Source organism: Anneissia japonica, unplaced genomic scaffold, assembly GCF_011630105.1.
Source record: "Anneissia japonica isolate Jap-2015-1 unplaced genomic scaffold, ASM1163010v1 scaffold873_len73001_cov207, whole genome shotgun sequence".
Classification (NCBI taxonomy): domain Eukaryota; kingdom Metazoa; phylum Echinodermata; class Crinoidea; order Comatulida; family Comatulidae; genus Anneissia; species Anneissia japonica.
The window spans coordinates 65,108-75,316 of NW_022723869.1; positions in this window are offsets into that span (position 1 = coordinate 65,108).

Here is a 10,209-nt window from a genome sequence, read left to right on the forward strand (position 1 = left end):
CCTGTGAAGCAGAGAATCATATTCAAAATCCTGATTATTACATATAAGGCACTTCACAATTTAACCCCGTCCTACATTTCAAACCTCATCGTCCTTCGTTCAGCTAACTGTGGCAGGCGCCTTAGATCTTCTGCAGACCTTACTCTTCTGCAAGTTCCTGCATGCCGATTAAAAACGTATGGCGAAAGATCGTTTCACGTAGCAGCACCAAAACTATGGAACAGCTTACCTTAGTGTAAGAGAAGCACCAACTCTTGCTATTTTCAAGACAAGATTGAAGACTCATCTTTTCAATACCTGTTTCAAATTTTTATACATTTTTTTTTTTTTTTCTGCCTTTTGTTTTTTGTGATTTGAGTATAGGCTTGATTAGATAGATGCCTTACATCATGAGAGCATCTGTGAATTATGTGCCGGCCAACCATTGCCTGTCAATGGTCTTAAATTGCAGGCGAACGATGCAGTGATGTTTGGTTCTTCTGCTCAGTCTGTTTCTCTGCATCTGTAGTTTGGTTACAATAGGAGTTGCCTTTTGTTTTTGTTTTTCCAGCGCATTGAGACTTTGGTATAATGCGCTATACCAAATCCCACTACATTACATTACATTACATTACATTACATTCTTCAACTTTTGGAAGTGATATAACCATTTCTTCTTACGGTCATCAGACAAGTGACCTTTCAGTAAACCTTGTTTGGATTGTTTTCATCCACTTATTTCATTTATAAGCCGCCAGCTTTCACCGTGACTATTGTTTGAATCAGCATTTTCAACTTTTCCGATAGCTCTTCTTCTCTGATTTGGTCATACATATTTTGCAAGTTGTTTTTCTGTTCCTGTAGAATTATTTGTGTCTCATTGTTTGAGTTGTTCTGGTATTGTGCAAAAGCTACTTTCACACGTTCCCTAGTCTCTTCAATTCGTGGATCATTTGCAATCTTTTGGTATGATATACCAATTATATATAGGGAGAATAATTATACTTTAAAATAGCATAACTTTAGTTATAATTGTCCAATTGAAGTCATTGACTCCTCAATATAAAGCTAATGATGTGCTCTATTTATTTACATTAAAAACACATTCTTCTTTACAGCCCTTCTGTGGTCTTGAGTCACAAATAACTAATCTAGTCGTAACTTTTACAGGGATCACTAATCGTTCGTTCATATGAATCACAGGAGCTTTTTTTTTAATGTAACTTCTTTTTAGTGAATAACCGCGTATAATCGATTCTAGTTGCTGTTATTAACTGACTTGAACAGTTGTAGCAGGGTCACCAACAAGCATGATCCCCCATCCCCATTTATACTCCTAAGCAAGGGCGTCGATCCGTAGCTGAAAGTGGGGGGGGGGGGGGACGAAATGAAAAATAAAGCCCACAAGCAATGGTTGGGGAACAGGGGGCGAAGCCCCGGAAGCTCTGGCGCATATAGCCTTTTAATTGATTTTAAGCAATGCAATTAATATTTATTTCCATACGAAATTTTCAAAATATCCAGTGGCGGATCCAGTAATTTGAAATTGGGGCTGAGGTAAGAAAATTTATGATTATGGCACCTCCAGTTGGTCGGAAATGGCACTCTCAGACTGAACTTGAATATAATTTTAATTTTTCTCCACTTTTAAAAATTTGGGAAAAAAAAAATAGTGATGGTGGGCCAGCTGGGCCCCTTGAATCTGCCACTGAAATACTCACCATAAAGAGTTTTTAAATTTATCCTTTTTATTCATAATTATGCCCGCTTATATATTTCGTGCAAACTGACATTCATAAAAATAATGATTTATTATCTACTGATAGCTTGTAACGTATTCAAAATTCGAACTATGAAAAACAAATAAGATAAACTTAAAACAGTCATTAATTTAGTTTTTTGCAAGTACAGTACTTTTAAAATCAATAAAGAGGTTTTTGCTTTCCTCCTCTTTTTGAATTTCACTTTTGTGTAAGTAAGTGAGTGGAAATAATACCGACTAATTTACGATCAAACAGGACTAGGGAGATAGGGAGCAGACAAAACATTAGTTAGCATTTTGATTTCAAAAACATAAAGATGATTTACTTAATTTATCATTATCAGTGGGGCTCCAAGAAAGCAAATTAGAGGGGGGACAGGGAGGGACTTACACGTTGGAAAAGTAGATCACCTCAGCCTCACCATGGTTGGGGCTGAGGAATGAAAATTTATGATTATGACACCTCTAGATTGCCGGAAATGGCACTCTAAGACCTAAATTCTAATTATAATTTTTCTTTGTTTTTTTTTCATTTTTTAAAAATAATTTTGAAAAAATTAGGACCGGCTCGGCCCCACTTGAATCTGCCACTGATTATTAAGGCGTCATTGCGAGACTGCGTCAACGTAACTCTGGAGTTTGTAAACTTTTGGTAGGCTTATCACTTAATCAAAATAGTAGACATCATATCCGTGTTAAAGGTTGAAGTTAGAAAAAACAGTATTCCTATGTATGTAGATAATATTAAACACTAGTATATACGTACAGGTCATAATAATATACAAAAAGAATAAATCATTTATAGTATTTGTTCAATCAAACTAATTATATTAACTATAACTTTATTTGTTTCTTTTATATAAAAGATGGATGGACTGAGTTAAGACTCTATTGCTGGTTAATGCTAGGCTTCATCACAGCAGTTATCTATTGCTTATGATACTGCCATGTAAACGTGGACTAAGCAATATTGCAGTTAAAATAATCAATCTTAATACACTATAATGATTGATGATGGAAATAGATAGTCATTATGATGATAACAATATATATGGTAGTGATATGTTTAGTTGCAATGCTGATAATTATAATGTTAATAATGTTGATACTGATATTGTGATGTCTATAATGATAATTGCAATAATATTTTATTTATACAGTACATGCATCTATACACTATTATTTTTTTAAAGAACCAGTCTAAGTTTGCTTATGTACAAATTGTATTCTAGTATTCTGTAAAGAGATCAGTGAGACTAATTTATTTATTGTTTATTGGGGCTATATAAATATAAATTAGTATTTTTATTATTATTATTACTATTATTATTATTTATTGTTTATTGGTGCTATATAAATATAATTTATTATTATTATTATTATTATTATTATTATTATTATTATTATTACGTACTTTTTTATTATTATTATCATATCAACATCGTTATCATCATAATCATTACAGTGTGTACACATTAAATATTTAATCTCTGTAAAGAATTTTGTTGTGTGGATGGATAAATACTACTGTATTTTTCAGAAATGAAATTTAGCCTACAAAATCATTTTGTTCTTTCAGGGTTACTTCACTGTACATATCCGCATTACTTATAAAAAAGGATAAGCAATGGAAGGTTATCATGCAACTGTTCTACTTCTGACTTTAATTGTGGAAGGCACTATATAAATACAAAACCATTACCATAACCATTATGATTAATACTTTAATGTAAGGAGTTCGACTGCTTCTATTATTTAATGGTGTAGCACACATTTTTAATTTAGATTTTTCTGGTCTTGGCCCATTTATTTTTTCGAATAAAATATCAAGATGCAAGACTTTCTATAGAATTGTTCACTACTTTAGATTACTTGACAGTAATTTTTCCTTTTCATCGCTTACTATATAATGGTAACTAAAAGCAAAGAGTAAATAGAACAAGAGAGCAAAGTCCCGTTCGTAAAAACGTCACGCCTGTGTAGGACGCCCACTAACGGTTGTATGTTCTTTTTATTACCCAGTGCAACGCTGCGCAGCGCGGTAGAAGCACGCCCGCTATAAACTCAGTATGCAGAAAACAACATAGAGCTATTAAACAACTAGAGTGCTGACAAGATGGCGGAGCAATGCAGAGTTGTGTATGTGTACCATCCAAGATGGCTGCCGTATTAAAGTGCCACCTTCAGGTTTAGTATACATAATATTACCACAAATAAGTCCTCTGACTGAATATTATTTCATTAATGATAATTAGTATTGATAATGACAAATTATTAAAATGTCGTAGCCAAAAGAGGCCAAGTAAAGCATCTTATTCAAATATTAAAAAGAATTAAAACCGTGTACATTACACCCATACACTGCAACGCTCAAATTTCAAAATACAGGTAACCAGCTGTAGTGAACTTTCTGTGTAAATTGAGGGTGCTATTGAAAATGATAGTGCTCAGGGGAAATCGGGGGAAATTTGATTGGCTGAATCTATGGCAGCCATCTTGGATGGTACACACACACAGCTCTGTGTTTTTGGAACATCGAATACATTGCTGTTAGCGCTCTAGTATTCTTATTATATCTCTATGGAAAAAAAAAGTACAGTATCTTGTGGAGAACAGATAAACAGACAAACCGATCGTGTGCGGTGGAGTACTGGGTAATAAAAAACATACAAGCGTTAGTTGGCGTCCTACACTAGCTGCGTAGGGCGTATCGTTTTTTTACGCTCTCAATGAGCGTTGTTGGCTCTCTTGTTCTATTTATACTCTTTGCTAAAAGTTAATTTTAATTTTTTTTTATTCTTCGTTCTAAAGCATTTTACCATTAGCATTGCTTTGAGAAAATTATATACATGTTTAGAAAATGACAAAATGTCATGGTATTACCTTTATATTGGGATGTTAATTAAACTTTGGGTCTAATAATTATTATTAATCATAATGTAAAGGATTAATAATTTTAGCACTTCCATTTTTATATCAATCATGTACAGTATTCTGATTTTGAAGTTTCAAAATGGCATTTTAAAAATGTTTTAAATATCTGAAAATATTGGTGACGTTCATTTTTAATATAGTGAGGAATGCGTCCCCCCACTTGCACCTACAAAATCGATCTAGTGGGTTTCTGAGATGGTTACGAAATGTATAAACAATTGCGTTTTTACTCGGTTTTGGTCCGGAAAATACGTACCGCACTTAGAAAAGTGAACAGACAAAATTCATGAGTCATGCGTAATTGTTATTCTTTCCATTCGCTTTTAAAAGTGGGGTTTTAATTATAGAAGATTGGTGAATAGAAAAGTGAACAGACAAAATTCATGAGTCATGCGTAATTGTTATTCTTTCCATTCGCTTTTAAAAGTGGGGTTTTAATTGTAGAAGATTGGTGAAAAGTGGGGGGGGGGGACAATCGATATGGTGTCTCCCCCCCCCACTTTGAAAAGTGGGGGATGCATCCCCCCTGTCCCTAAAGATCGAGGCCCATGCTCCAAAGTGAAGTGAGGCAAACATAAGTAAAGTATCTTGCCCAAGGACACCAGCTATGCGATTAGTATCAGTCTCGAACTCCATCAGAAGTCCAACACCTTACACACTGCGGCACACGCTCCCACAATAATCACTAATAAACTACTATAACTAATAAACTATCATACTGATCTCCTCATAACTTTTACAGATCTCTCTAATAAACCATCTAAATATAATAACTCGTCTCCAGCTCAAAATGTTTTGAAATACAAGAATATCACCATTTATAATGAATGCTTACTAACTTTTTTAGGTTGTCTGGATCAGAAATCTGTATGATAAGATCTGCATCTCTTAAGAAAGCTGCAAAAGTATTAAATGAAATTTGTAAATTGACATCAACATAATTATTATTTAAACATAGACATACTACATGCACTGGTTATGTAATGCTTTTACAGTAATACCGATTAATTTTAGTATATCAATTGGCTTTTGTTGCATAGCTGCCTTGAATTATGCACCTCTAACGGCTGAATAATTTGATAAATACATCAGGCATCAATGTTTGAAAAAAAAACAACATCAATCTGAATATTATTAATTTCTCGTAATGAGGATGACAGCAATTTGAAACACACTTTATGGTTCTTTTCAGTACTACCGTACTGTGTGGAGAGCCCCTTGACAGCAGACATCTGTTTTTGCTTTTGGGCAATCCAACCAGGCAGTCACGGTTGTGCTTCTTGTTTGTTATGTTTTTGTGTATACTGGAAAAATAAATGATATGATATGATATGATAACAAGGTCTCTAAATGCTTGAATATCAAACAAAAAAACCGAAGACACAAATATTGAGGTAAGTATTGTAATATCATACAGAATTACGATTAATAATTGTATATCGATACATATGCATCTAAACCTGATACTGAACCTGCTATTATGTCCCAACTTAGACAACCAATTAGGAAAATGAACATCAATAATACTATTTGTTTTTCAACAGTGATCTTGGACAATGAAACCTATATACTATTGGTGGATGGGGGTAGGGGTTGGGCTAGACACCCCCTCCATTCTCAAGAAAATTCCAAATTGTAGAGCTCTAAAGTTCAGGCTAGGCTTTCTTTCAAGGCCAGCAAGGCCTTGGTCAAAATATGATGCAGACCTGTCTACATTTTTTATTGTCAAAATTCTGTTTTCTCACAGTTAATTCCTGACAATAAAAATGAATGGAAAGGGAAAGCATGGCACCACAGATGATACTACTGGTACATTCAATTCAATGAACATTTCTTTCCATTTCCATAATGGAAATAAACAACTTACACCAGGAGAGCCCTTGAAAATAACAGAGGTAACTAAAACAAAGAACATTAGAGAAATGAAAAACAAAGAAAATTAAGAGTCAAATAACTGGTCTATGGGGATATAAAGTATAAAAGACAGTAGCACACCACATGATATATGCTGGATTCTGACATTGTTGATTTGAACATATAATAAACATTGTTGATTTGAATTTATAATAATAATTGCCGATAGCAGGATTTACAAACCGAAAAAGAATGAATCCCATTCCTTGTCATGAAAGTATCCGTTACATGTGACAGATATAAGTGCCAACTTCATTACTTATACTCACAGGAAATAAATTCATTCTCAATTCAGTGAATTATTTGTGAAACAAGAGGGGGAACCAAAAGATACTCAGACCATGGGAAAAACGGGGGAAAGCGTAGGGACCCGGATCCCGTATATACCTGAACTATCAGAAAAATTAATTCCTCCACAGTCACGGTCACAATGTTAACTCATACTTCATCCCACAGAACAACCTAAGAAATCAACTGGTACATCTAAAGTTAAAAAAGATAATTGCTGTGGTCTACCAAGTAGATTGTTGCAATTGCATAAAAGTGTATATTATTATTTTTAGATTGAAAAGGTAGGCAGCTCATTTATTATCTAATTTTGCTGTTAAATGTAATTCCCCATATAATATGTTGATACTAGTGTGATCCTTAATCATCATAAAAACCATCACTGTTGTAATTATCAAAGCTTCCCTGCTGAATTTTTTTTTAATGATGACAATATTGGGGCCTAAATTCGGTATCTCAACAGGGCATGGGTTTCGCTAGCCTATGTACGCAGCATTGAACGTACAGGGCCCTGTAAGTTTAATTGGTATTTGGAATTGGTAATTAATTACATACGATCTTGCTGTATTTATTTTTAATAACAATATTATTATTATTATTATTATTATTATTATTATTATTATTATTAAATTATTATTATTATTATTATTATTATATGGGCCTACATTATATATATATTTTATTATATATTATTATATAATAGATTTATTATTATTATTATTATTATTATTTCTATTATTATTATTAAAATTGTTATTTTAGGAGTATGCTGAGTAAAGAAGTAGAAGTAATCAATGCCAAGGATATATAGGCCTAGATAGGCATGGCAACCTTTGTTCAATCAAACCAATTATATTAACTATAACTTTATTTGTTTCTTTCATATAAAAGATGGATGGACTGAGTTAAGACTCTATTGCAGGTTAATGCTAGGCTTCATCACAGCAGTTATCTATTGCTTATGATACTGCCATTGCAGTTAAAGTAATCAATCATAATACACTATAATGATTGATGATGAAAATAGATAGTCATTATGATGATAACAATATATATGGTAGTGATAATATGTTTAGTTGCAATGCTGATAATTATAATGTTAATAATGTTGATACTGATATTGTGCTATCTATAACGATAATAGCAATAATATTTTATTTATACAGTACATGCACCTATACACTACACTTTTTTTAAAGAACCAGTCTCAGTTTGCTTATGTACAAATTGTATTCCAATATTCTATAAAATGCTGTGAGACTAATTTATTTATTGTTTATTGGTGCTATTATAAATTATTATTATTATTATTATTATTATTATTATTATTATTATTATTATTATTATTATTATTAATATCAGCAAATTTAATTTGAATTGAAAAATTATAGAGAGCTGTGCTTTATCTGTCTCTTATACACATCTAGATGTGTATAAGAGACAGGATTCTAACAATTACCAAATCTATATGCTATATAGGTTGTTAGTTACCTTGTCAAGTTTGAATATTTTCTATTAATGAGTTTGATTAGCTATTTACTCATTGACACATGGTCAACTTGTTGCTGTTATCAGATTGATTGATTACTGGAAGCTGCTTTTTCCAGGTGCTGGAATCCTGCCACAGAATGGCAAAGCAACTCATCTGGCTGTCTCCTCAAACCTTTGTCATCTTTTGGTTTATTTTACTGGCACAAAATTTGGTTTGCATCACATTAATTTGGATGAGTACTTCTCTACTCACATATATAGTTTTCAAAAAATAGACACACTCAATTTTGAGCAGAATGTTGATGAAGATGAAGTTGATTTTCACAAAAAAGTTAATGCTAACAACAGAGGCTGGAAAAAACAGGTTGTAGGACTCAAGAGCAAATTGCTGGTCAAAGGTCATACCAAAGGTGTCGGAACATCACCGTTACGTGACAAGTCTAAGCATTGGTTTGAGAATTTTGAGGAGAATAATCAAAACACTTCTACAAAATTCAAAGAGGAAGAGAATAAAATTACTGGATTTACTAAAAAGTTGACTCGCGGACATGACCACCTAACTAGTAAAAGAAGTTCACCAGGTGTGTCCAAAGAATTAGAAACAATTTTTGACAGAAAAACAAATCATAAATCGTTTGTATTCAAAATTCCAAGACCATGCCGTCAGTCTGAAATTAAAAATGTGTCAGTTGCCATGGAAATAGCAACATTGTGGTTCAAAGGTGACAGTGTTCATCATGGAATGTTTCTGCTTGTTGACCTTCAAAACAATCAACAGGAATATGTCAGGTAAGGTACCACTGTCTAGTTTCTTTGACTGGTAATTGATTTTTAATTGACCCCTTAAATAGACCACATTAAGAGTCGTTCACAATTATCAACATTTTCACTTGTGTACAAACAGTACGCTAGGTGGGAGGGGGTAGCAAATTTGTAGAGGGGAGGGAGGGGTACCGAAAAATGGTAATGTTTGTACACTTGTGAAAATGTTGATAATTGTGAACAACCCCTTTTTTACCAAGTATGACATCAGCAAATTCTTGTCTACTGGGTACAAATACATTAATAAACTCACAACACCTATTTACAACACTGAGCATTTTGGAGCTGGTCTACAAAATACTGAAATCAGATGAATGTCTATCAGAACAATGCAGTACTGCCATTTTGACTGTTGTATTAGTGTGTACTGCGGCAACATTCTACATGCTTACAGCTAATGTACACACACACACACAGAGGTACCAATCAAATAACAATAGTAACCGATGACTGCTACAATAGCTATCGATGAGGAAGATGACAATAATAATATTCATAGGTTTGTTACATTCTCTCCAGTAAATGAAACAGAAATTAGCCAAATTATCTCTAAAATTCCTAATAGAACTTGTTTACTGGACCCCATTCCCACGTGGCTTTTGAAGAAATGTTCTGATATTTTTACCCCTGTAATTGTTTCTCTTGTTAATAATTCCTTTTCTACTGGGTGTTTCCCGAATATTCTTTGTGAAGCCGTGATTATTCCTCATATCAAAAAACCTAATCTCAATAAAGACGTGTTAAGCAATTATCGTCAAATCTTCCCACCCTTGGTAAGATTCTTGAATACCCTGCAATCTTAAGATTTAATTGCTATTTTCAGTCAGAAGGCATTTCTGATAAATTTCAATCCGCCTATAAGTTGGCCCATAGTACAGAAACTTCCCTTGTACGGGTTAAAAATGATATTGTTAAGAAAGTAAGCCTTGGTAGGGAAGTTATGCTTGTTGTCTGCAGCCTTCGATACCATTGACCACGAAATTCTCATAAGTAGGTTACAAAATGAATATGGTATCGGA